General features: G+C 35.0%; 1 protein-coding gene across 2 annotated transcripts in view; it reads right to left on the bottom strand.

Annotated features, from left to right (window-relative positions):
• The window catches only part of LOC145270621 (uncharacterized), a 122,606-nt gene that overhangs the window by 91,802 nt on the left and 3,491 nt on the right, over window positions 1–27,313 (bottom strand). Inside the window, exon 1 of one of the 2 annotated variants that reach the window (XM_080126246.1) lies at window positions 7,073–7,200. The exons of the other annotated variant lie outside the window; for it this stretch is intronic. The gene's annotated coding sequence lies outside the window, so the exon portion shown is untranslated. Of the gene's footprint in view, window positions 1–7,072; window positions 7,201–27,313 lie in introns of those variants that run through there. 2 annotated transcript variants of the gene reach the window in all.

Genomic DNA, 27,313 nt, shown 5'->3' with positions numbered 1-27,313 from the left:
GATCAGACCAGTTCTTCTAAGAACTCACCAAACGCCAAAGGAAATAAGTTAAATTAACCGCAAAAGAAACTGCAAGAAAGTCATCTTCTAAGAACTCACTGGAAGCTGACCAAAAGAATCAAAATCCAAGCCCTAGCCACAAAAATAACTAGATATTGTGGCTACTATACACAATCTACTAATAAAAACAAGTAAGTTTTCTAAAATAAACTACAATAAATTAACCAAGTAACCTCACACTGTCACTGATTAGGACTTCATATAAAGATAACAACTACACTATTGGTGTATATACCGTTCCACACTTTAACTATTGGTGACGGGGCAGTATCTCAATTCTACGAGTGTTGTCTTGCTATAAGATAAGTGATATTATAGTAAGATACACATAAGTGTTATATGTTTACATTTAATAAAAAATGCCAAAGTCAGCACGTAGTAAAAAAGCTCAGAGAAATATAGACTATGAAAAAAACAAAGTCAAGGTATTATCTGAGCAAAAAGAATACTACCAGAAAAATGCTGAAATAATAAAAATTAAGTATCATGCAAATCCTGAGGCAAAGAAGGCTGCCTCACGTGCTGACTCAAAAGCACGGTATAACAGGGATCCCGAGGGGAAAAAAACTGCCTCACGTGCTCTTTATAACAAAGAACCAGAATAAAAGAAGGCTGCAACTCCTAAGGCCCAAAACCCAAAGATCTAAAACCCAGCAGGAAGCGACCTGCTACTAATGGAGGCGGCTCATTGCCGCCTCCTAAAAAAGACAATACTATCATGAATGTAAGTTTAAAAATAAGACTGTAAGTAAAAATACTAATTAACAAGAATAAAAAAGCATTGGAAATGCAAAAGGATATAGGGATGGTATGCCAAAAAGTATACAAACAAGATAGCTATGAATGGCTAGGCACATGGAAATAGAATTGCATCCAAAGTATAGCCCTATAGCTTTTTACAACCGTAATGATGGCACGGAATGAAGATTGGAAAAAAACTATAGGTCTATACTTTGGATGCAATTCTGTTTCCATGTGCCTAGCCATTCATAGCTATCTTGTTTGTATACTTTTTGGCATACCATCCCTATATATCCTTTTGCATTTCCAATATATATACAGGCTAGCTGAGCCACTGTCAAAACTTTTCCCCACTCTCTATCTGTGCCTAAATCAAAACGTAGATTCCATGAACACAGCTCCTTTCTAAGAACAGCACGCGAGTGGAATATTTATTAATGACCTCCATGACAAAACTGCCTCTGAGATGGGTATATATGCTGATGACACCACACTCTATAACAGGCAGACAGGAAAACAAATGAACACATATCTAAAGAAATGGCAAAAACACTAGAGGATGACCTCCAATCTGTAGTGGAATAGGGACAAAAATGGATGGTCACATTCAATGCTGCCAAGACTAAACTCATTTCCTTCAATAATTACAAGAAACCTTCTCTGCTACCAATAGCAATGGCCAGTGACTCCCTGTCTGAGAGTACATCTTTCAAACTGCTTGGCCTAACGTTCACAGGAAACATGAGTTCGAACAATTATATTGAAAACATTGCCAGGGCCGCTGCGAAAAAGGTAGGCTCTCTCTACCATGCTAGAAAACTACTGACACCTGAAAGTATCCTGTACCTCTATAAGGCAACCATTCGCCCATGTATGGAGTATTGTTGTCACATTTGGGCTGGAGCATCTGCTGCTAGTCTCTCGCTCCTAGACAAGGTTCAAAAGAGAGTCGCCAATCTGATAGACCCTGAACTGGCATCTGAGATTCAGCCTCTGTCCCATTGACGAAACGTTGCATCCCTCTGCCTGTTCTACAAGTATTTTAATGGTGAATGCTCTGACGAACTGCAGATACTTGTGCCCCCACGACGTAGACACCCTCGACAAACCCGATAGGCAGCTAAATCCCACCCCCACACAGTAGAGATCCCTAGATGTAAAAGATCTTTCTACTCCAGTAGTTTCTTCCCCAGAACCGCTAGACTCTGGAATTCCATTCCAGGTCCCTGCTTCCCTAATTGTACTGAAATGCAGAAGTTCAAGTGTAACGTGAACCGACATCTTGCTGCCCAAATTCCAACATAGTGCCCCAGCAGTTGCTGCCTCTGATAGTAGCCCTCTACACCAAAGTAGCAATGTGCCTTGTTTGGGGTGAAAATGTAATAAAAAAAAAAAAAAAATTCAAAAATGAAAATAAAAACATGTTTATTTAATGTAAAACTGCATCCGCTCAAACACATGTTTTTAAAGAATCCTTGGGAAGCCTGAACGAGAAAGAAGATCTTCAGTCTGTAGTGGAATGGGGTCAAAAATGAATGGTAACGTTGAACGCTGCCAAGACAAAGCTTGTTTCCTTTAATAATTACATGAAACCTTACCAACCACGAATAGCTATGGCTAGAGATACTTTACCTGAGAGCACTTCGTTCAAGCTCCTTGGCTTAACGTTCACAGGAAACATGAGTTGGAACAGATACATAGAGATCATTGCCAAAGCTGCTGTGAAGAAGGTGGGCTCTCTCTACCCTGCTAGAAAGTTACTTACGCCTGAAAGTATCCTGTACCTCTACAAGACCACCATTCGCTCATGTATGGAGTACTGCTGTCACATTTGGGCTGGTGCATCTGCTAATAGTCTCTCGCTCCTGGACAGAGTTCAAAAGAGAGTCGCCAACCTGATAGGTCCCAAAACTGACATCTAAGCTTTAGCCTCTGTCCCATCGACAAAATGTTGCATGCCCATTCTTGTTTTACAAATATTTTAATGGTAAAGGCTCTGATGAACTACATGGGTACCCCTCTTGACGAAAATACCTCCGACAAATCTGATAAGCAGCAAAGTCCCACCCCTACACAGTTGAGATCTCTAGATGTAAGAAAGCCTTCTACTTTAATAGCTTCTTTCCCAGAACTGCAGGACTTTGGAATTCTTTTCCGGGTTCCTGCTTCCCCAACTGTACTGACATGCAGAAGTTCAAGTGTAATGTGAACAAACATCTTGCTGCTAAACTCTCTACATAGTACCTCTACAACTTAGGTCCCCGATAGTAGCCCCCTACATCAAAGTGGCACCGTGCCTTGTTTGGGGTGAAAATGGAAAAAAAAAAAAAAAAAATTGGCACTCATGACGTAGGTGTATCAGAATTTTTGTAGGAATTTTTGACACCCCTAACACGAAACTGCGAATAAAATATAAAAATCTCGTAATTTCTCTGTTAAAAGTGGGTTATTTATTTTCTTTATGGATTATACTTCCAAAATAAACTATTACAGTTGTTTTAAAAGTAATAGAAATATTTTTTTTTTTTTTTAAAAACAGTAATGAATTTTCCGAACTCAATATTTTTCAATTTTTAAACTTTAAAAATCTATCAAAATTTTTCTATTGATTAAATTTTTACGATATTTTCAGGTCAATGTGAAATTTTATGTTCTTTCCAATAAATCGAATATAATATTTTAGACAAACGTTTTTTTTTAAATTCACCCCCCCCCATTTGTGTAAGTGTCACACATTTTCAAGTTTCTCTTAAAAAGTAAATAATTAATTTATGTTGAATAGTTTTATATATCACAAATTGAAGAGAAAAGGTCAATAAATAATATATTCAAATTTAAAACAAAAAAAAATCCGTTTTTTAGAAATTTACCTGTAAAGTCCGAAGTTTAAAACCTTTTTTTAAAAAAAAAAACACATTGTTTTTTTTAATTTTTTTTTTTTTAATAAAACCTTGGTCCTTGCTCCTTTAATTGAAAAAAAAATTAGGGCTAGAATTAGATTTTTCGAGGAGTTATAAGCTTGGAAAGATGGGGTGGAATTATTCACTATTTTCACGAAATTTCTGACACATCTACATGGCGTCAATAAAAAAAAATACTACAAAGTCAGTATGATGTACATATTTGTTACAGAACGAAAATGTCATTTTCCAAAAATTCGATCGAGTTTTTTATTTTTTTAAATTAAGAAAATGAAAATGTACAATTTTTCTAAACTGTATTGAACATAAGGCTGATTTCTTAAATCGACCCTTCGATTCGAGTCGTCACTCATAATTTATTTCATTGGATTTCATCATGGACCACGAAAACACGACTCACTTCGTCTTAAAATTTGATTTTCATGAGTAAAAAAAAAAAAACTTGATCAAATTACGTGACTTTTGGAATATGACATTTTCGTTCTGTAACGAGTACATACATCAGACAGACATTTCTGTATTTTGTTTCCTTTTAATTGACGCCATAAGTGCCAATCCTAATCTGCAACGTTAATTTCAGCGACAAAAAAAAAAAAAAAAAAAAAAGATGGTTTAAAAACACGTGTTTTTATTTATGTTTTTGCATTTTTCAAATAACGATCGATAATTCGTATTGGATTTAACCAGGCCCATCTATTACGACAGTCGTGATTTAACTCCTTCCCAGGTTAGACACAAGGTCAAGTGTGGGTTTGAGGAAAGTATTTCAGGCATTCCGGCATATTTCTCGAGACATTTCATTGTTGCATTTGCATTACCTCCCGTTTTCCAGACGGTGATTGATGATTCGGCGTCCCCGACGAAACATTTTCCCACAAATATTTTAACTGAAGAAATTTATCACATTCTTAGACGAATTGGTAAATTTTAACGACGTATACCAGCGTATTATAAACACCCCAGCCTCCCCATGTTAAGAACAGCTTTCGGAATACCCCCCCCCAGCCCGTTCTTTAACATGGGTGGTTGGGGGTGTTTATACTATGCTGGGGCAGGTTGTAAAAAAAATACTGACGAATTATTATTATGGTGCAAGCAGTACGGTAATGTTTTTATTTTCGTCCTTTATTTTTCAGCAGATTATTATCGAATGGTCACTACGGGTTTGTTTTACTATACACATAGATTCGAAAAAGTTGTCAAAAAACCCCCAAATATATATAAATGTTATCGAATGCAAGAAAAGTTAATTTTTCTACCTTACTGGATAAGTTTTCAGTGTTTTTAAAACGTTTATTCGGCTCGAAAAACTGTGTTTACCGATGTATTGAAAAAATTAAAATGGCGCCGAACTCTCTGCTGACAGTGCTGAACACGGTAAGTTTGGGAAAATGAGTTAAAAATAAAAAATATACAAAAAATGGCAGATGTGTATTTCGGCGGCGTTAATTACTTTACAGACAAAAGTTTATAAAGGCTGAAATAAAACCCGAAATAATTTTAATTTTTTCTTTTCAACATTTTTTATGAGACTAAATGTACAACAATCGAGACCGCCATCTTATTTTGAAAATTTAGCCTTTCTAAGGATTGCCAGATTGGCCTTTTTTTAGGCCAAATCTGGCCTTTTTTAAGCTCTTGCATGGACCACTGTATAAAACCAACCGAATATATGTCAGCTTATGTCACGGTTACCGGGTAACATATATTGAGCGAGTTTCTAATAGTATTTTACTTAGTTTTTTATTTTTAACTCATTTTCCCCAAACTTAGCGTGTTCCACAGAGAGTTCGGCGCCATTTCTAATTTTCTAATACATTGGTAAACAGTGTTTACTAAACACTGTATGCTTATCGAGCTGAATAAACATGTTACATTAAATAAAAACCCTAAAAAATTATCCAGTTAGGTAGAAAAGTAACTTATCTTGCTTTTGATAACATTTAGTTGCTATATATATAAATATATATATATATTTTTTTACAACTTTTTCGAATCTATGTGTAGTAATACAAACCCCAACCTCTATTTTGCGAATTTAGCCATTTTTTTTTTTGCTTAAAAAAAAAAAAAAAAAAAAAAAAAAAAAAAGGGCTAAATTCGCGAAATTTGGCCGAAAAAGTTGATGCTTCCAATATGGGTGATCGAATCGATCACTGATCGATTTATTGTATTAGAAACGGAGCAGTACAGAGCACCCCCTTTAAAAATGTTAAATATTAAGGTTTTTTGGGTTTTATTTTTTTGATAATCTTGTAGATTAGGCCATCCGATAATAATACACCGAAAAAAAAGAAAAGAAAAAACAGAAATAATAATAATAATAAAAAAAAAAAAAAAAAAAAAAAAAAAAAATGACAGAGGGGAGGGTGGGAGGGAGTACCGACCGGGGACGTGCATGCATCCACTGACTGCGCCATAATATTAATAATTAGTAGGTACTCATGCATGCAGTGCACCTGCACCAGTGCACTTACTGGTTCGTGCTGAAATAATGGTGTTATTAATTAGAAAGCCATTCTTAACATGGGGACGGAAGGGTGCTGTGTAACTATTCTGTACTTTCATCTAACAATTTAATAAAAACAGATATCGTAAAACTTTAATGAAACTTGAAAATACTATTTAAAAAAATAGCGCGGATCAATAAGTGCACTGTACTAGCAACAATTAGTCTAAAAATGTGATAGAATTCTTCAGCGTAGTATAAACATCCCAAAACCTCCCCATGTTAAGAACGGCTTTCGAGGTTGGGGGTGTTAATTCCGAAACCCGTTCTTAACATGGAGAGGTTTGGGGTATTTATTCCGAAAGCCGTTCTTAACATGGGGAGGTTTCGGGGGTTTATTCCCAAAGCCGTTCTTAACATGGGGAGGTTGGGGGTGTTTATTCATGAAGCTGTTCTTAAAATGGGGAGGTGTTTATTCTGAAAGCCGTTCTTAACATGGAAAGGCTGGGGATGTTTATTCCGAAAGCCGTTCTTAATATGAGGTGGTGGTGGGAGGGTGTTTATTTCCGAAAGCCGTTCTTAACATGGGGAGGTTGAGGGTGTCTATTCTACGCTGCTGCGGCAGGTCGTAGAAAAAAAAAAAATGGAAGATGTTTCGTCGGGGACTCCAAACCGTCTATCACCGTCTAGAAAACAGGGGAAGTAATGAAAGAAGGAAATGTCTCGAATCCCGAACGTGTATGTCTTACTTATTTTGATTATATTTCTGTGGAAGAAAAACATTGAAAATTGACAACTTCATTTGTAAATCTGAACTTTTAGTATCCCCTACCCCGCCATCATACCTTCTAAAAAACAAAAACAAATAAAAACACTAAAAATAATGAATTAAATCGATTACCTGATTCGTTCTTTGTTTATTTTGAAAGCAAATTCTTTGTGTTTTGTCGGCCAAAAGCTAAAATAAATGCTTCACAAGTCATGAATTTTTTTTTTCTTCTTTTCGTTTCTCGTATCAAAAATGTCTCAGCCGTAGTTTCGTAATAATCTAACATTAATAATATCAAGTCGGAAAATTCGGAACCGAGCCGAATCAAGACAGACAACAAATCTTGCACACGTAAATAATTCAATATTTTTATTTTTCAAAATGTTTCACAACTAGTGAGAAGTGAATAATAATAACAAATAAGACGAGCCACATTTTCGTATTTTTTTTTATTGCGTGTGCACATTACACACACATTCACACACACATTAATCAGATATATTACACACACATATCAAATATATTATACACACACATATATCAAATATATTACACATATTAGTTTTATTATACACACACGCACATGGCACATATATAAATATATACATATATTACACACATATATATTACAGATATATTACACACACATGCATATATATTACATAAACACATTACACACACATATTACACACACACATATATTACACATACATTACACACACATACACACGCATATTACACGCGCATATTACACACACATATTACACACATATTACACGCATATTACACATACACACACATTACACACACATATTACACACGCATATTACACACGCATATTACACGCACATACATATTACACATACACACACATACATTACACACACATATTACACACACATTAGATTATATACATACACTTTAGATACACACACATATATTAAATAGATTATATATACACACACATTAGAATTGTTTCAGTGCTTGTTAAGCGATAGTCGACAAATCGATTTTATAAATATATATATATATATTTTAAGCAAAAGCAATATTACGTACTTAATTGTCATATAGAAAATAGTAATATATCCAAAAATTACGAAAATTCATCGAGCAGAACAACTGCTATCGGGGTTTCAATAATAATAATAATAATAATAATAATAATAATAATAATAATAATAAAAAGACTATCACTATAGATACTGAATATTTGCAGTCATAACACAAGTAATCTAAAATATTCCTTTCGGAGTTATGTCCCCTGCGTGTAGGCTTCTACTGCCTACTTTATAATGTCTAAGAAAAAATGCGATTTTACCCAATTTTCCGTAAAAATCAATTTTAACTATAAATTTATACTCGACTAGCATTTCAGCCCGGCGTTGCCCGGGTGTTTGGAGGTGTATGTTGAGCAAAAAAAAAAAAAAAAAAAAAAAAAGCGGTCAATTTTTTAAACTTTGACCCCTATTATGACCCCTTAAAATTTATTGTTTTGGGCTCAAATCAAGTTATTAAGTTAGATCCATGTCCAAGGAACCTATATCTAAAATTTCAAGTGTTTAGAGACCCAAAATTGTCGGAGCAGTTTGTTAGAGTTCTCAAAGGTCAAATTGTTGAACTTCGACCCCTTAACAGCCAAATTTCTGGCCGAAAATTAAATACAAAGATTTTCCCAAATCTCAGTAACCTGTATATCAAATTTCGAGTCTATAGACTAAAAATTGACAGAAAAAATATACACAGACACACATACACGTTCACTTTTATAGATATATAGATTATTAGTGCTTATGCACTTTTGTTATAACAGCCTTTTTTTTTTTTTAAATAGTATTTTCAAGTTAAATTTGAGTTTTATTAAGTGAAAATAGAGAATAGTTAGAAAACACCCTCCTCATGTTAAGAATGACTTTCTAAATAACGTTATTATTTCAGCACGGTAACAAAAGTGCATCATTATCCGGCGATTTTTCGTAATTTTTGGATATAAGTACACTCATTGAACCGTGCTGACATAATAATGTAATTATTTAGAAAGCCATTCTTAACATGGGAAGAAGAAGGGGTTTTGTAACCATTCTGTACTTTCACCTAACAATAAAAAAAAGATATTGTAAAACTTGAATTTAACTTGAAAATATTATTTTAAAAATAGCGCGGTTCAATAAGTGCACTAGAACAACCTGGATGAATTACTGTTTTCGACATGACAATTAAGTACGTAATATTGTTTTTGCTTAAAACGACATATTTAAAAAAAATCGATCTATCGATTATCTTATTAAGCACTTTGTTATTAATTATACTAGTAAAAAAAAAAGCCACAGTAAATATTTATAAATAAAATTTTTAAATTCTTACTCCCCACCTCCACCTCAAGAAAAACAAAAGCATTTTTTTTTTTAAATATACACGTGTTTAACGAAAAAAATAATAAAATACAAACAGGCGCTTTAACCCCCCCCTACCCGCACACACATCGACACTTGTAAAGAACGGCCACCTAAAGTATTCCTGTACTTTAACGGAGAATCCAGAGTCAGTCCCGGAAATGACCGAAACAGTTTACAATTTGAAAGCCGCGAAACAAAAAAAAGAGAAAAAAAAAAAAAGGTACATTTTTCCACTTCATCATTTTCCTTCAAAATGAGGACTTTTAAAGGTTTTCGGGTATGCTAAAAATGAATATCGCATTTAATTTTTTCGCAAATAAGTAGTTTTCCGGATAATAAGCAATGTCATTTCTTACCTTATTGCTGGTGGCCGTCTTGGTACGCGCGCCTGAGCGTAGTTCTCGGGGTTGCGTTTACACCAGTACCAGTGGTTCTCAACCTTTTTTTATTCATGGACCCCTTTTCCCTTCTTTTTATTTTGGTGGACCCCTTCATAATTATTGGTCATAAGACAATCTTCTATTTTTCACAAATATAAATTTTGAGGTTTTAATAACCAAAGAAATATATAATTAAGCTTTATTTTTAAATGAAAACTAATTTAACGCAAATAAAGTATTCGACAACAACTATAATAATAATAATAATAATAATAATAATAATAATAATAATAATAATAATAATCTAAATTAGAGTGATAATAATTCTTTACCAATATTATTACAGTATTACAATATTACAAGGGTCCTGGATATGACCTAAAACTATATCAGATGGTGAGGCCCCACCTTGCGGGCCTTGGGGAGTGTGGAGCCACCCTTTAATTGCTATTGCTCCCAGGTCCACTCTGACCTGGAGTGGTAGTACCTGTTAAGGTCCCAACTATGGGTTAAATAGAATCTGACTTTAAAAAAAATACTCCATTAAAAATCGTTCCTCAAAATAACTTGATTCGGCATTAAATAACCTGAAAAAGGTTGATATGCCGTAAAACAAAAACAACCAACCAACAATATTACAAGGTTTCTTCCATGGTCAAGCCGATGGAGATCAGAGCTGTTCAGGCAATTGAATTCACTGCAGCATTTATGTACACTGGTTAAAATTTTTGATAAACAGTTAAAGTGGAATGTGTAAAAAAAAAAAGAAGAGAGATAGGCATTTTTATTCAGTGAGATCCCTGTGGTTGATGTTGCTCGGCGAGTTTCTTTCAATCTGGTTCCATCGATGTTAATGATAGTCGAAGGTCTCCTCTTTTCAAAATGTCAAGTCTATTGTGAGCTTTTGATAACAGTTGAGAAACACGACTAAATCCCGATTCAATAAGATGTTGGAAAAGCAATAACGTAGAGCTGTGCTTTCTTTATCCCAGAGCGAATGGTACTTTGTAGCAACATCTTTTTGTACTTTCCTTCTTTAAATTTTGCACGGATAATTTCATCACTTTGTAATTCAATGAGAGGCTCTTGCAAAGATATGTCTATATCGGCAACATTAACTTTGAAAGGAATTGAAAGCCAAGTTGGTATAACCATCACGAGTAGGTCACTAAACTGTTTGCATATCTGCATGCATATTTTCCATATATTCAGCATATAATGCAATTCATCTTGCAAATCGCTGCTAACAGAGGCCAAAAAAGGAAGCTGTTCAAATACACAACACCTGATATTATTCATATACAACTGTAGTTTCCTCAGAAAAGCAGCAATAGCACTTTTACTAGATATCAGATCAGAATCTTTTCCTTTGAGCTGTTTATTAAGTGAATTCAGTTTTTCAAATATATCTGATAAGAAAAACACATCACATTTATTTGCAAACAGCTGTTCTCCAAGTTGTGTGCAAGCAAGAAAGGAAACAATAGAATCGCAAAATGCAATGAAATGCTGAAGACAGTTCCCCTTTGATAGCCATCTCACCTCTGTATGTAATACAAGCCGCTCGAACTCTTCTCCATTTTGCTTACATAATTCATGCAAAAGGCTGTCTCTGAGAGAATTTGATTTAATATGGTTAACTACTTGTATTACGACAGTAAGGGCATTCATGCAGACGTGCACTCATTTTCTTTGCAAATAAGTGTTGACGGTGTATCACGCAGTGAATACAAAATACTTGCGGGACAGCTTTTTTTAAATGTGCAATAAAACCTTTGTATAGTAATTGTCTGTATTTTTGAGATGACGTGTTTTCATTGATTGAGATTGTCGGACTGACTTCCTCATCTTGGTTGTTATCGTCACAACGTTTCGGCCGTTTTGCCCTCCGGCCTTCATCAGGTGTTTTGTATCGAACTGGGGAACCGTTTGTTAGGAGTGTCGAACCTAACCAAGAGGGGACACTATCGCCCCCTATGGGATAAAGTAAAAATAATAAATAGAGAGACCCACTGGAAAGTGAGAAAACTTAAAGAAACAGCTCACATGCTCGGACATAACAACCTACTGAGCAAACCAAGCATAGAGCTGAATGCAATTTGGACACCTCTGATAGAGAGAGAAAACCTTGAATAACAACATAGGTTTAACATTAACAAAAACCAACTAAGAATTGTCCTAGTGACATATGGCCGAGTGGTCCTAGACGTTGTATCAAAGTTTACAGTTACCCAAAGGTGCTGAGTTCAATCCTGAACGAAGGCAGTGAAAAAGTAACATTCAAAACAGAGAATCAGCAACTATGTCCCAGAGCCTAGCCGGAGTCCGAACACAGTACCCCTGTAATAATAATAAAGGGTTGGGTTTGAGACTCCTAACAAACGGTTCCCCAGTTCGTTACAAAACACCTGATGAAGGCTGGAGGGCAAAACGGCCGAAACGTTGTGACTATAACAACCAAGATGGGGAAGTCTTTAACAGTGTTTGTTTGAATGAAAAAATGCTGCCTAAATATACATTGTTCAGAGATATATATAATCATATTTTTTTACTAATTTTGATGATTCATAATAAACTGTAGGCATTACAAGGTTGGTTTTAAAATCTTGGTAGTTCGAATTGAGTTGTTTTCCCTTTAAGAAAAACAAGACATTGTGTTTGGATCTGCAATGTTTAATGTAACAATTTTTTTTAAGTGCAAAAAAAAAAAATAAATAAACAAGTTTTTTTTTTCTTTTTTTTTTTGGTCAAACAATTCTACAATAAGAAAACCAACACTTTGTGTTTTTCATTTAATATTGATTTTTGCAATTAAAAATTTTTTTTTTGCGTAACTAATGTAAAGTAATCTTTTTAAATTATATTTTCCTTTCATGAACATGGAGGGTAGGACAACAAATAAAAAAAATAATAAAATTTACATAATGAAACATTTTTGGAATAAAAAAAAATACAAAATGTTTTATTAAACATGGCGGATCCAAACACAATGTCTTGTTTTTTTTTTTACAAAATTTGATTTTCTTAGTTAACAAAAAAAACTAAAAAAAACTTGATCAATTTACTTACATTTTGGAATACAATATATGTTGTAAAGATTTTTCTGTATTTTTTAAAATTTTAATTTAATTTAATTTTTTTGCGTAACTAATGTAAAGTAATCTTTTTAAATTATATTTTTCCTTTCATGAACATTTTTCTTATGTAGGGCAGGACAGCAAATAAAAAAATGATAAAATTAACATAATGAAACATTTTTGGAATAAAAAAAAACAAAAACACAATCTTTTATTAAACATGGCCGATCCAAACACAATGTCTTGTTTTTTTTTTACAAAACCTTTGTATATATGCCTATAAGCGATTATATTTTTGAGTGGAATGTTGTTTTCCGGGAAATAAGTAACAACTTCTGCAAAAATTATTTCACCTTTTGTGTCGGTCACAAGATTTCTAGCAAAAAGCATTTCCTCTTAGGGTCCTTGATTTTTTTATTTTTTATTTTACTTTTGTTAGTTTGAAGAGATCAAGGGGCTCCTTCTATTATAATTTAAATTTATATCCGAGGGCTCTTTTAAGAATAGATACTGTTCCCTTTATGGCTGCTATTTGTATTTCCTTACAGCTTGGTTTTCCAGGGATTGCTTCTAAGTATTTTTGAAGGTTCTTTTTTATTAAACCAGTTGCTCCTATAACAACCGGTATAATGTTTATTTCTTTCAGAGACCATGTCGTTTTTAGATCATTTTTTAGGTCCTGATATTTTGTTATCTTTTCCCGTTCAGCTCTGTTAAGGCAAAAATCATTTGGGACTGTGACATGGATAATGAGCGCAGTTCTTTCAGGCTTGTTCCATATAACAATATCTGGTTTGATGGCCTTGTCTTTTCTGTATCTGCCTGCCTGTATGTCTTTTTCATAGAACACGGTCACATTTCTGTTTGATGTGATTTGTGGTGGTTCATGTTCCCATGGAGCTAACACTTGATTTTGTTATGATTTAAATTTATATCCGAGGGCTCTTTTAAGAATAGACGTTGTTCCCTTTATGGCTGCTATCTGTATTTGGTCTTCCAGGAATTGTTTCTGTGTGTGCGTGTGTGTGTGTGTGCATATATATGCATTAAAAGTTCTGATTTGAGCTTTCTTAAACAAAGATTCGGCTGTCGTTATTCATCTCTCTCTCTCTCTCTCTCTCTCTCTCTCTCTCTCTCTCTCTCTATATATATATATATATATATATATATATATATATATATATATATATATATATATATATATTATTTAACTTCAGTTAGTTTTCAGAGATCAAGGGAGCTAACTCCTCCTGGAGCTAACACTTGATTCTGCTATGATTAAAATTTATATCCGAGGACTCTTTTAAGAATAAATATTGTTCCCTTTATGGCTGCTATTTGTATTTCCTTACAGCTTGGTTTTCCAGGGATTGCTTCTAAGTATTTATGAAGATTCTTTTTTATTAAGCCAGTTGCTCCTATCACAACTGGTATAATGTTTGTTTCTTTCAGAGACCATGTTGTTTTTAGATCATTTTTTACGTCCTGATATTTTGTTATCTTTTCCCGTTCTGCTCTATTAAGGCCAAAGTCGTTTGGGACTGTGACGTCGATAATGAGTGCAGTCCTTTCGGGCTTGTTCCATATTACTATATCTGGCTTGATGGCCTTGTCTTTTATGTATCTGCCTGCCTGTATGTCTTTGTCGTAGAACGCTGTCACTTTTCTATTTGATGTTATCGGTGGTGGTTCATGTTCCCAGATGTTCGATGACCTATCTAGTTGCATCTCTCCACAGATCTTCCAATGTAAGTATCTACATATCTTCCAATATCACTGTTAAATCTAACAGGCTCTCTCTACCGTGCTAGAAAACTACTGACACCTGAAAGTATCCTGTACCTCTATAAGGCCACCATTCGCCCATGGATGGAGTATTGCTGTCACATTTGGGCCGGTGCATCTGCTACTAGTCTCTCGCTCCTAGACAAGGTTAAAAAAAGAGTCGCCAATCTGATAGGCCCTGAACTGGCATCTAAGCTTCAGCCTCTGTCTCATCAACGAAACGTTGCATCCCTCTGCCTGTTCTACAAGTATTTTAATGGTGAATGCTCTGACGAACTGCAGACACTTGTGCCCCCACGACGTAGACACCCTCGACAAACCCGACAGACAGCTAAATCCCACCCCCACACAGTAGAGATCCCTAGATGTAAAAGATCTTTCTACACCAGTAGTTTCTTCCCCAGAACCGCTAGACTCTGGAATTCCATTCCAAGTTCCTGCTTCCCTAACTGTACTGACATGCAGAAGTTCAAGTGCAACGTGAACCGACATCTTGCTGCCCAAATCCCAACATAGTAGCCCCCTACACCAAAGTGGCAATGCGCCTTGTTTGGGGTGAAAATGTAAAAAAAAAAAAAAAAAAAAAAAAAAAATGGCCTCATTATATCTTAAAATGGATTCATCAAATTGAAGGGCAAACTGTTTCACTTGCAAATGGACTATCAATTGTTTTTCTACATCCACTGCCATTTAATCAATGTATCGTGACACAGAAGACTTGCTTAAAGGAATGGAATTAGCAACCGCTCCAGAAGATATCTCACTAATGATGCAATTCTCTATCTATATAAGAGCCAAGTACGTCCAAAGATGGAGTACTGCTGCCACATCTGGGCGGGGGCTGCAAAAAACAGCCTATCCTGCCTTGACGGAGTACAAAATAGACTCTGTGGCTTGGTGGGGGATGCCCTTTTCTCTACCCTGCAACCTCTTTCCCACAGAAGAAACGTAGCGAGCTTGTCATTGTTCTATCGTTATTTCCATGGCAGGTGCTCGTCTGAGTTCCATTCTCTGGTCCCTCCTCACCAATATTTCTCAAAAAACACCCGACTAGCTGAAACCACTGTCAATAATTTTCCCTACTCCCTATCTGTGCCTAAATCAAAACGTAGATACCATGAACAAAGCTTCTTTCTTAGAACTGCATGCCTGTGGAACTCTGTTCCGCTTGCCTGTTTCCCTCCCGACTTCAACCTGGATGTCTTCAAGTCCAGCACAAACAAATTCCTGATGAACCCCCCCCCCCTAAGTAATGACACCTTATCAATTCTCCAATACTATTGCTACACTATCCCTTTGATTATTGTACACACAATAACCCTTATCCCTGAGTGGCCATTGGGCCTTGATAAGTGGTGAACTCCATGTAAAAAAAAAAAAATTTCACTGGCATTTTCATAACTTTTTTTTTTTTATTTAATTTTCACCCCAAACAAGGCACAGTGCCACTTTGGAGCAGGGGGCTACTATCAGGGACTTAATTAGCGCGATGGTTATGAAGGGAGATGAGTAGAAAGATGTTTGTTAACATTACACTTGAACTTCTGCATATCAGTGCAGTTGGGAAAGCAGAATCCCAGAAGGAAGTTCCAAAGACCCGCAGTTCTGGGGAAGAAACTATTGGTGTAAAAGGCTTTCTTGCACCTAGGGATCTCTACTGTAAAGGGATGAGACTTAGTAGCTTGTCGGGTTTGTCGGGGGTAGTTACGTCGGGGAGGTACAAGTGTTTGCAGTTCGTCAGAGCAGTCATCATTAAAGTATTTGTAGAACAAGCAGAGGGATGCAACATCTCGTCGATGGGACAGAGGCTGAAGCCTAGATGACAGTTCAGGACCTATCAGGTTGGCGACTCTCTTTTGAACCCTGTCCAGGAGCGAGAGACAAGCAGCAGATGCACCAGCCCAGATGTGACAACAGTACTCCATACATGGGTGAATGGTTGCCTTATAGAGGTATAGGATACTGTCAGGCGTAAGTAGTTTTCTAGCACGGTAGAGGGAGCCAACCTTCCTTGCAGCAGCCTTGACAATGCTCTCAATATATCTATTCCAGTTCATATTCCCTGTAAACGTTAGGCCGAGGAGTTTAAAAGAAGTACTTTCAGGCAATGTGTTCTTGGCCATTGCTATTGGTGGTAGAGAAGGTTTCTTGTAGTTATTGAAGGAAACAAGCTTAGTCTTAGCAGCATTGAATGTGACCAACCATTTTTGTCCCCATTCCACTACGGATTGGAGGTCATCCTCTAGTGTTTCTGCCATTTCCTTGGATATGTGTTCATTTGTTTTCCCCTCATATCTGTTATAGAGAGTGGTGTCATCGGCAAATATACCCATCTCCGAAACAATTTTATCAGGGAGGTCATTTATGAATATCAGGAATAATAGAGGTCCAAGGATAGACCCCTGAGGTACTCCCACATTTATGTCATATTGTTTGGATGTATGTCCATCGAGGACAACTTTGATTTTTCTATTACTTAAGAAGGATTTAATTACATTATGAATTCTTCCAGTGATTCCATATGATCTAATTTTCCTTAGAAGACCATCGTGCCATACCCTGTCAAAAGCCTTAGATATATCAAGGGCCACCGCTCTACCCTCCCCTGTTTTATCCAATGAACGGTATATACGTTCAGAAACTACAGTTAAGATATCTGCTGTTGAACGGGCTTGCCTGAATCCATATTGTTTGTCAGTCAGGAGTTTAGCAGCTGTTAGGTGCTGGACTAGGGCTTGATTAACTAAGGACTCAAATATTTTGGCGAAAAGCGGGAGGAGGCTAATGGGGCGATAATTTAGTGGGTCAGTTCTTTGACCAGAATTCTTGAAGACTGGTACCACAGAGGCGGTTTTCCAGCAGTCGGGAAAACAAGATTCGTTAAGGCATTTATTATAAAGTTTGGACAGAACTGGAGCAACCTCGGCAGAGCATTTTTTTAATAGCACAGCCGGGATGAGATCTGGTCCACATGCTTTTGAGGTGTCTAGGTTTTTTATAATAGCATGTACCTGAGAAGGGGTGATTTTCAAATCGTCAAGTGTGGCGTCTGTTCGCAGAGGAAAATCAGGGAGTGAGTGGTGTACCGAGTTCAGTGTGGAGTTTGAGGCAAACCGACTGGCAAGCAGATTAGCCTTGCTGGTAGAATTACTGTTTCACCAACATTTTGGGGTTTTCCTGCCTTTGCTAATTTCATATGATGCCAGTGAACCATCACTTGAGACAGTTTTTTGAGCTTGGCATCACAAAGTTTTTTAAAGTATTCTACTGGTTTATCTTTCCTTCCTCTTTGCTTCTTTTCTAGATGGATTTTTAGTTTAGAAGGTTGCATGTTATCATTCGAAAGTACATCCATGCATATGAGGCACATTGGTTTCGATTCAAATATTCAACGGAGTACTGTCGGTACTTCTTTTTACTTGGAGTAGCCATGGGATGTTTGAAAAAAAAACAACCTATATATATATATATATATATATGTATATATACTCGGGTTTTTTTATATTCATTGAACTTTTGATTGAAACAAGTGGCTATTTGTAGCAGCGGGATGTGAGCATGTTTATATAACAATAAACAAGTATTATACATATATATGTATATATATATATATATAACTACTTCATTTACTCACATAAATTCAATATACGAAAGTATAGATTTGTGCGTAAACTTTAAGTATTGACTTCAAAAGTGCTCAATATCAATATAGAGCTAGTTAGTAATTTATAAAATATATATGGCGATTAAGCTACACTGAATATTCTGCATTTCATCCACTTATAGGATTCGTCAGGCTTATGCGCGAATTCTGTGGTTGCTTCTTGAAGCCTATAAGTGGATGAAACGCCGAATATTCAGTGTAGCTTAATCGCCATATATATTTTATAAATTACTATATATATATATATATATATATATATATATATATAATATATTTACACAGCTGGTAATACAATTACTGCAGTTCATAATATTTTCTTTTTTTACAAAGTGGTCACCACTTATCAAGCCCCAGAAGCCACTCAGGGATAAGGGTTGTTGTAAGTACGGTACGTTAGTGTGGAGATTTAATAAAGTGTCTACTTAAGGGGACAGTTGATCAGGAATTTGTTAACGTTGGACTTGAAGACATCCAGGTAGTAGTCAGGTGGGAAGCAGGCAGACAGAACAGAGTTCCACAGGCGTGCAGTTCTAAGAAAGAAGCTTTGTTCATGGAATCTACGTTTTGATTTAGGCACAGATAAAGAGTGGGGAAAGTTTTTGACAGTGGATTCAGCTAGATGGGTGTTTTTCGTAAAAGATTGGTAAGGGGGAGGGCAGAGATTGGAGTTCAGACGAGCACCTGCCATGGAAATAACGATAAAACAAAGATAGGCTCGCAACGTCTCTTCTGTGGGAGAGAAGTTGCAGGGAAGAGAAAAGGGCATCCCCCAGTAAGCTACAAAGTCTATTTTGTACTCTGTGAAGGCAGGATAGGCTGTTTTTAGCAGCTCCTGCCCAGATATGGCAGCAGTATTCCATCCTTGGACGTACTTGGCTTTTATATAGATAGAGAATTGCATCAGTAGTGAGATATCTTCTGGAGTGGTAGAAGGATCCCACCATCTCTCCAGCGACCTTGGCAACAGACTTGATGTACGTGTTCTATTTGTGTTCAGGAGTAAAGGTCAAACCCAGAAGCTTGTCAAAACATGGGCTTCTCCAAGACGAAAGCCATCCATTTCAATTGATGCCAGATGGGGATCAGAGCGTTGATGATGTAAGGATATAACTATATATATTGCTATCCATTTTTATAAAATTTTCTACAAATAAAACACATGTTTAGAAACAGAGTGCAAGATAAATGTTTGAGGTAAACCTGTTAAATAGAAATATTGTAGTTCAAATAACTTGAATGATTGAAAAAAAAATTATACAAAATTACAGTAGAAATTCAATTTTTAATAATAAAATCTATTCTGAGTTGGTTTTCTTCATGGACCACCAAAATATCGTTGTGGACCCCCATTTTGTTATGTTTTGCCTGTGGACCCCCAGCAATATTCCATGGACCCCTAGTTTACACGCACGAGCACGTACCAAGATTGCCACCAGCAATAACATAAGAAATGACATCGCTTAATATCTGGGAAACTACTACTTTGTGGAAAATTTAAATGTGATATTCGTTTTCAGCATACTCGAAAACATATAAAAGTCGTCATTTTAAAAGAAAATGTTAAAGTGGAAACCGGGTAAAAATTTACCAAAAATGACACTAAACGGGGCGGCATAAAAATACTGGTTTCATTCCAAATAAATATCACCGTGACATTTATTGTTTTTTTTTTTATTTATTTTATTTTTATTACATTTTCACTCCAAACAAGGCGCATTGCCACTTTGGTGTGGGGGGCTACTATCAGGGGCAGCAACTACTGGGGCACTATGTTGGGATTTGGGCAGCAAGATGTCGGTTCACGTTGCACTTGAACTTCTGCATGTCAGTACAGTTAGGGAAGCAGGAACTTGGAATGGAATTCCAGAGTCTAGCGGTTCTGGGGAAGAAACTATTGGAGTAAAAAGCTCTTTTACATCTAGGGATCTCTACTGTGTGGGGGTGGGATTTAGCTGTCTGTCAGGTTTGTCGAGGGTGTCTACGTCGTGGGGGCACAAGTGTCTGCAGTTCGTCAGAGCATTCACCATTAAAATACTTGTATAACAGGCAGTTTATTTTTTTTTATCAGTACTGTATCTTATTTTCTAGTTTTGAACGATTCCTGATACTCCAAAGGTGACAGCCTCACCTCCGCCATCTTTGTTGGTTTAACTTAAGCACTCGGCACTATTTGCATTTCAAACTAAATAAACGTTTTAAAATAACACACACAAAATCATCGAGGTAGGTAGAAGAGTAATTTATCTGGCCTTTGGTAACAGCTACTTATTATATATATATATATATATATATATATATATATATATATATATATATTTTATCCATTTTTTCAGTTTGTTGCCTATAGTGACACACACCTCACTAAACATGAAAAGTTAGGTAGAGTTAAGATTTTAAATTTTCTTGGCCCCCCCCCCTACTAATAATATTTATTTATTTAAATAAATAAATAAATAAAAAAGTCAGTTTTCAAATCGTAAGCTGCTTCGTTTATTTCTGGGACTAAGTCGATTAATGTATCTTTGTTTACAAAGCCATTCATCGGAAGTGACGTCAGACAAATTTTAAGGCACGGATGACCAACACTGCAATATAATTGTTTTTTTTTCAAGCGAATATAAAAATAGAAGTTTTGTTAAGTTAATGTTTTTGGGTATGCTGAAAACGAATATCGCATTTAAGTTTTCTGCAAATAAGTAGTTTTCCTGATATTAGGCAATGTGATTTCTCATGGTAAAAGTGGTGACCATTGTTGTACGTGCAAGCGTGCACCTGACACAGGCCAGGATCAGCATAGTATCTGTTCTGATGCTACACTCAAGTTTATCAATTTGTCCTCAGTCAGTGGAGGAGAAAAACCTTTCTATACTAAAGAAACTTTAGTTTTGCCTACCTTCAAAGTGCCCTCTTTTGGGGAGCCTGTTCCCCCGACATTAAAAATAACCACATTTTGCTTTCATTAGGTGGTGGTGGTGGTGGTGGTGGTGGGGGGGAATAAATACATACTCACTATTCCATACTTAGCTATAATAAATACTGACCCAACAGGTCACGGGGTTTCTAGCAATTATATATATATATATATATATATATATATATATATATGTAAATATTACATAGTTGCTACACTAAACATGCTATACTCTTTTGGTGAGCCTGTTCCCCCGACATTAAAAATAACCACATTTTGCTTTCATTAGGTGGTGGTGGTGGTGGTGGTGGGGGGGGAATAAATACATACTCACTATTCCATACTTAGCTATAATAAATACTGACCCAACAGGTCACGGGGTTTCTAGCAATTATATATATATATATATATATATATATATATATATATATATATATTTATATATGCAAATATTACATAGTTGCTACACTAAACATGCTATACTAGCAGTTCACTCCAGCTTTGCTCAGGCCCCATGTGCTGTTCATAATTTTATGTGCATATAACATATGACAGGCAGCAAAATCCCACCCCCACACAGTTGAGATCCCTAGATGTAAAAGATATTTTTACTCCAGTAGTATCTTCCCCAGAACCGCTAGACTTTAGAATTTCATTCCAGGTCCCTGCTTCCCAAACTGTACTGACATGCAGAAGTTCAAGTGCAACGTGAACCGACATCTTGCTGCCCAAATCCCTACATAGTACCCCAGTAGTTGCTGCCCCTGATAGTAGCCCCCTACACCAAAGTGGCAATTGCCTTGTTTGGGGTGAAAATGTAAAAAAAAAAAAAAAAAAAGGTTTAGGCACAGATAAAGAGTGAGGGAAGTTATTGATAGTGGTTTCAGTTAGACGAGTGTTTTTTTTTTCGTGAAAGTCAGGCCGGGGGGGGCATAGATTGGAGCTCAGACAGAGCCATTCATTTCAATTGATGCCAGATGGGGATCAGAACGTTGATGATGTAAAGATAAAAGCTTGGTTTTGGATGCATTAAAATTAACCAGCCACCTCTTTCCCCATTGCACCACGTGCTCAAGATCAGAGGATCTTTATCTTTACTATTATATAAAAATAATTTTGTCTGGGTGTCTGTGAGTTCGTTCATATATATATAGCTTTAAGTAAAAGAGAAAAGAGAAAGATCAATTCCACAAAAGGAGACTTATCCGGATAATGCTAAGCTCAACAATAATTATTGGAGCTTATACAATATATATATAAAGTTTGACTCATGTCCAGGTAACCTACATCTAAAATTTCAAGTGGTTAGACCCAAAATTGGCGGAGGAATTTGGTAGAGTTTGCAAAGGTTAACTCTTTCAACTTTGACCTCTTGGCAGTCAAATTTTCGCCCCCAAACTGATCAAAAAGCTTGCTGCATGTCTGAATACCCTTTATGTAAAATTTCAAATGTTTAGACCCAAAATTGGCTGAATAGTTTGTTAGACACAGCAAAGGTCAAATCTTTTGAACTTTGACCCCTTGGTAGCCAAATTTTCGGCCCAAAACCGGCCTAAAAGTCTTGCCACATGTTTGAATACACTTTATGCAAAATTTCAAATGTGTAGACGAAAAACTGGCTGAGAGGCCAATTTTTTTAAAAACTTTGACCCCAATTTAACATTCATTGTTTTAGGCTCAAATCAAATCAAAATATTTGATCCGTGTCCAAGGAACCTACATATAAAATTTCAAGTGTTTAGAATCAAAATTGGCGGAGGAGTTTGGTAGAGTTCTCAAAGGTCAAATCATTGAACTTTGACCTCTTGACAGACAAATTTCTGGCCGAAAATGAATTAAAAAGATTTTCCAAAATCTCAATACTCCTTTTTTTTTTTTTTTTACACAGTGATCACCACTTATCAAGGCCCGGAAGCCACTCAGGGATAAGGGTTATTGCAAGTACATTACGTTAGTGTGGAGATTTGATGAAGTGTTTACTTAAGGGGGGGGGTTCATTAGGAATTTGTTAACGTTGGACTTGAAGACATCCAAGTTGTAGTCAGGTGGGAAGCAGGCAGACGGAACAGATTTCCACAGGCGTGCAGTTCTAAGAAAGAAGCTTATTTCAAATCTCGAGTCTGTAGACTGAAAATTAACAGAGTTATTTCGTAGGGAAATGTACACACGCAGACACACAGACAATTCCACTTTTTTATATATAGATAGATATTACGCGACGCTACGGTGCTACTGCTGCTACACTGAACATGCTAATGTTTTGGACAGTTGGTTTTATTATTTATTTATTTATTTATTTTAACATTAACATAGTTTGGTATTAAGCACTTTTGTAAAAACCTCGTTAAATTTATTCAGTGTTTTTATCTCTAAATAATATATGATAATATTAACCGGCGCTTCTACACTATTGGGACGAAATTTTGTAGTCGATAAATGGAGTTTTCAGATAAAAAAAAAGCAACGGTTTATACTGATTTATTTTGTAAATTCTAATAAGTTACAACGGTAGTTTCCGAATTATGCAGTCGAAATTACCGGAATATTACTGAATTAGTAAACAAAACAACCCCCCCCCCAACTTTAATCGTGTTAGCAGGTGAAAAATTGCAGTCATCTTGTTTAAATCGAAACGAAAAATTACCTCCATTTTGAACTCTCTTGTGTGATCGTTTTCATCGAATTCTATTCTTTATTTTCTTTAATAAATAATTTTCTGCCTTATCGATTTTCGTAATTTTTGGATATAATCATCTTAAAAATACGAAGAAGGGCCAAGGGGAGATTGGGGTGTTTATACTACGCTGGGCACTTTTGTAAAAAATACGTAAATACCATTGTTTTCATATGAAATTCAGTTTTACGATTTCCGAAATTTCGTCCTAATAGTGAAGAAGCCTTCAAGGACCTCACTTGTCCTCTCACCGAGTTATGACTCTCACCCAGGTTACATTCTAACTTTACAAACGAAATAGGGAAATGTTTTTTGATTGAAATATCAGTTTTCGACGGTAATTCTTGGCCTGAAGACGTAGTCCCCCAACGCGGGTGATTACAGAGAAACATGTATGCATATATGTAGCCATTAATGTTTGTATAAATAAATTTAATATACCTGCTCTGTTCACTCATTGAGCACTCTTTGGTAGACACATGTTGTTTCATTGGATGTACTTCAAGGAAACTAAACTCTACTGGCTATATATATATATATATATATATATATATATATATATATATATATATATGCCGCTCCCCATTTGGGGGCACCAAATTGGTTAAAGGAAAAATTATTCCCAACTCGCATTTAGGTAAAAATACACTTTCATATAAATAATTGAATTCATTCAAAACGTATCGCAAAAACAATAACAAATAAAATAACATATAATGTATACTAATATATATATATATATATATATATATATATATATATATATATATATGTATATGTATATATATATATATATATATATATATATATATATATATATATATATATATATATATATGTCTCCTCTCCCCCTGCAATAAGTTCAATGTCCTGATTCCAACAATAATAACTGATTTTTTTTCCCAGATGATTAAAAAAAAGTTACAACAAGAAATTAAAGTACATCCGATTCCATATTAATGTTTTTGTTTTGTTTTTACTACTGAACAAGTTAAAAATAAAAAACCAAAACGACTTTAATTTGCCCCACAACATAAGTATTATAAATCAAACGACACACGCAAAAATACCCCCCCCCCTTTTTTAGCAAATCCAAAAATTCTTTAGAGAAAGAATATTTCTTGGTCTACATAGCAGTGGATAGGTTCACATTGCAAACATCTTAGTAGCAAGTGCGCGCGATTGTGTGTGTGTGTACGCGACTGATATATATACACACACACACACACATCTAATATATATTTATATACACACATCTAATACATATATATGCATCTAATATATATATTCACGTCTAATATATATATACATCTAATATATATATATATATATATATATATATATATGTACTATATATATATACATGTACTATATATATATATATATATATATATATATATATATACATCACATCTAATATATATATACATATATATATATACATCACATCTAATATATATATATATACATCACATCTAATATATATATATATATATATATATATATATATATATATACATCACATCTAATATATATATATACATCACATCTAATATATATATACATATATATATATATACATCTAATATATATATATACATCTAATATATGTATATACACATCTAATATATATATATACATCTAATATATATACATCTAATATATATAATCTAATATATATATATATATATATACACATATAATATATATATATATAATCTAATATATATATATACACATATAATATATATATATATACATCTAATATATATATCTATAAAAGTGAAATTGTCTGTCTGTCTGTCCGTGTATCTATGTATCCGTGTGTCTGTGTGTGTACATTTACCTACGCAATAACTCTGTCAATTTTAAGTCTACAGACTCGAAATTAATATACAGGGTACTGAGATTTGGGAAAATCGATGTGATCAGTTTTCAGCCAGAAATTTGGCGATTAAGGGGGTCAAAGTTTAACGATTTGACCTTTCAGAACTCTACCAAACTCCTCCGTCAATTTTGGGTATAAACACTTGAACTTTTAGATATAGGTTCCTTGGCCATGCATCTAACTTAATAACTTGATTTGAGCCCAAAACAATAAATTTTAAGGGGTCATAATAGGGGTCAAAATTAAAAAAAAAAAAATTGACCACTTTTTTTTTTTTGGCTCAACATACACCTCCAAATACCCGGGCAACGCCGGGCACCCATGCTAGTATATATATATATATATATATATATATATATATATATTCAGGATATATATATATTCAAGCAAACATTATTAAAAACAACAGAGATACCTTGCTTAATGATTCTTTTTTTCATTTTTTCGATCTTTCGTAAGATTTTTTTAACTTCAAGATGGAAGGTATTTACAAATGTTCCATGGTTCACACGAGCGCTTTCGATTCTTTCTTGAATCATCATCAGGTGGAGATAAAATATTAAAAATAGAAGTGAAATATATAGTTACGAATGATAAAAAGAGTCAATGAAAAGTCGATTAAAATATACATTTACGAGTGATAAAAAATTCGATTAAAAATTAGGATGATAAAAGGCAATGTTAGTAAAACCAGTCGTATACTGGTTATGCTAAACATTTCAGCACATTATTGCTACTTTCAAAATTAATGCTATTTATAGATGGGTGCTGGGTTTTTATATATACCAAGTGTGTTCCCCAACGTTTCGTCTTTATTGCGAGACTTCTTCTGGATGAATGAAATTAGGAAAACAAAACACCAGTACAAATATTTGAAAATATACTTTTGATGTAATGGCGCCTCACTCACTCTTTAACACGGTAAGTTTGGGAAAAGGTGTTATAAATAAAAAATTAGAAAAATACTATTAAAAACCCGCCGAATATATGTCAAGCTATGTCACGGTAACATATATTGAGCGAGTTTTTAACAGTATTTTATCCAGTTTTTTATTTATTACACTTTTTCCCAAACTTACTGTGTTAAAGAGGGAGTCAGAGGCTATCTTGAATTTTCCAATACATCGGTAAACACTGTATGGTTTTCGAGCTGAATAAACATGTTACATTGAATAAAAACACGAAAAATATATCCAGTTTGGTAGAAAAGTAACTTATCTTGCCTTTGATAACATTTATTTGTTATATATTTGTTTTTTGACAACTTTTTCGAATCTATGTGTACAGTAATACAAACCCCTTAGTTGATTCCAAGACAATAATTAATCCAGTCTGGTGGAATATCCAGGTTCGTGCCGTTACTTGAGGTAACATCACTTGGAAAAAGGTGCACGACTGCACGGTTCCTTGTAAAAGCCAGTGTGGGTTCCGGTTAGCCATACTGAGATCTTTTTTGGGCCGCGAATAAAATGTGATTTGTAATATTGTACCTATTTACAATGCCTCCCCACGAGACAGAGTTAGACACCAGGGTCGTTTTTTTTAACGTGGAGAATTATAGCCAGGGTTTACTTGCAGGGGAAAATATCCTCATGAGG

The sequence above is a fragment of the Euprymna scolopes genome, chromosome 46 (genome assembly GCF_053919585.1).
Source record: "Euprymna scolopes isolate OS-2025 chromosome 46, ASM5391958v1, whole genome shotgun sequence".
Taxonomy (NCBI): Eukaryota; Metazoa; Mollusca; class Cephalopoda; order Sepiida; family Sepiolidae; genus Euprymna; species Euprymna scolopes.
The sequence above is the reverse complement of the archived record's forward strand: the minus strand, read 5'-3'. Positions and strand labels throughout refer to the sequence as shown.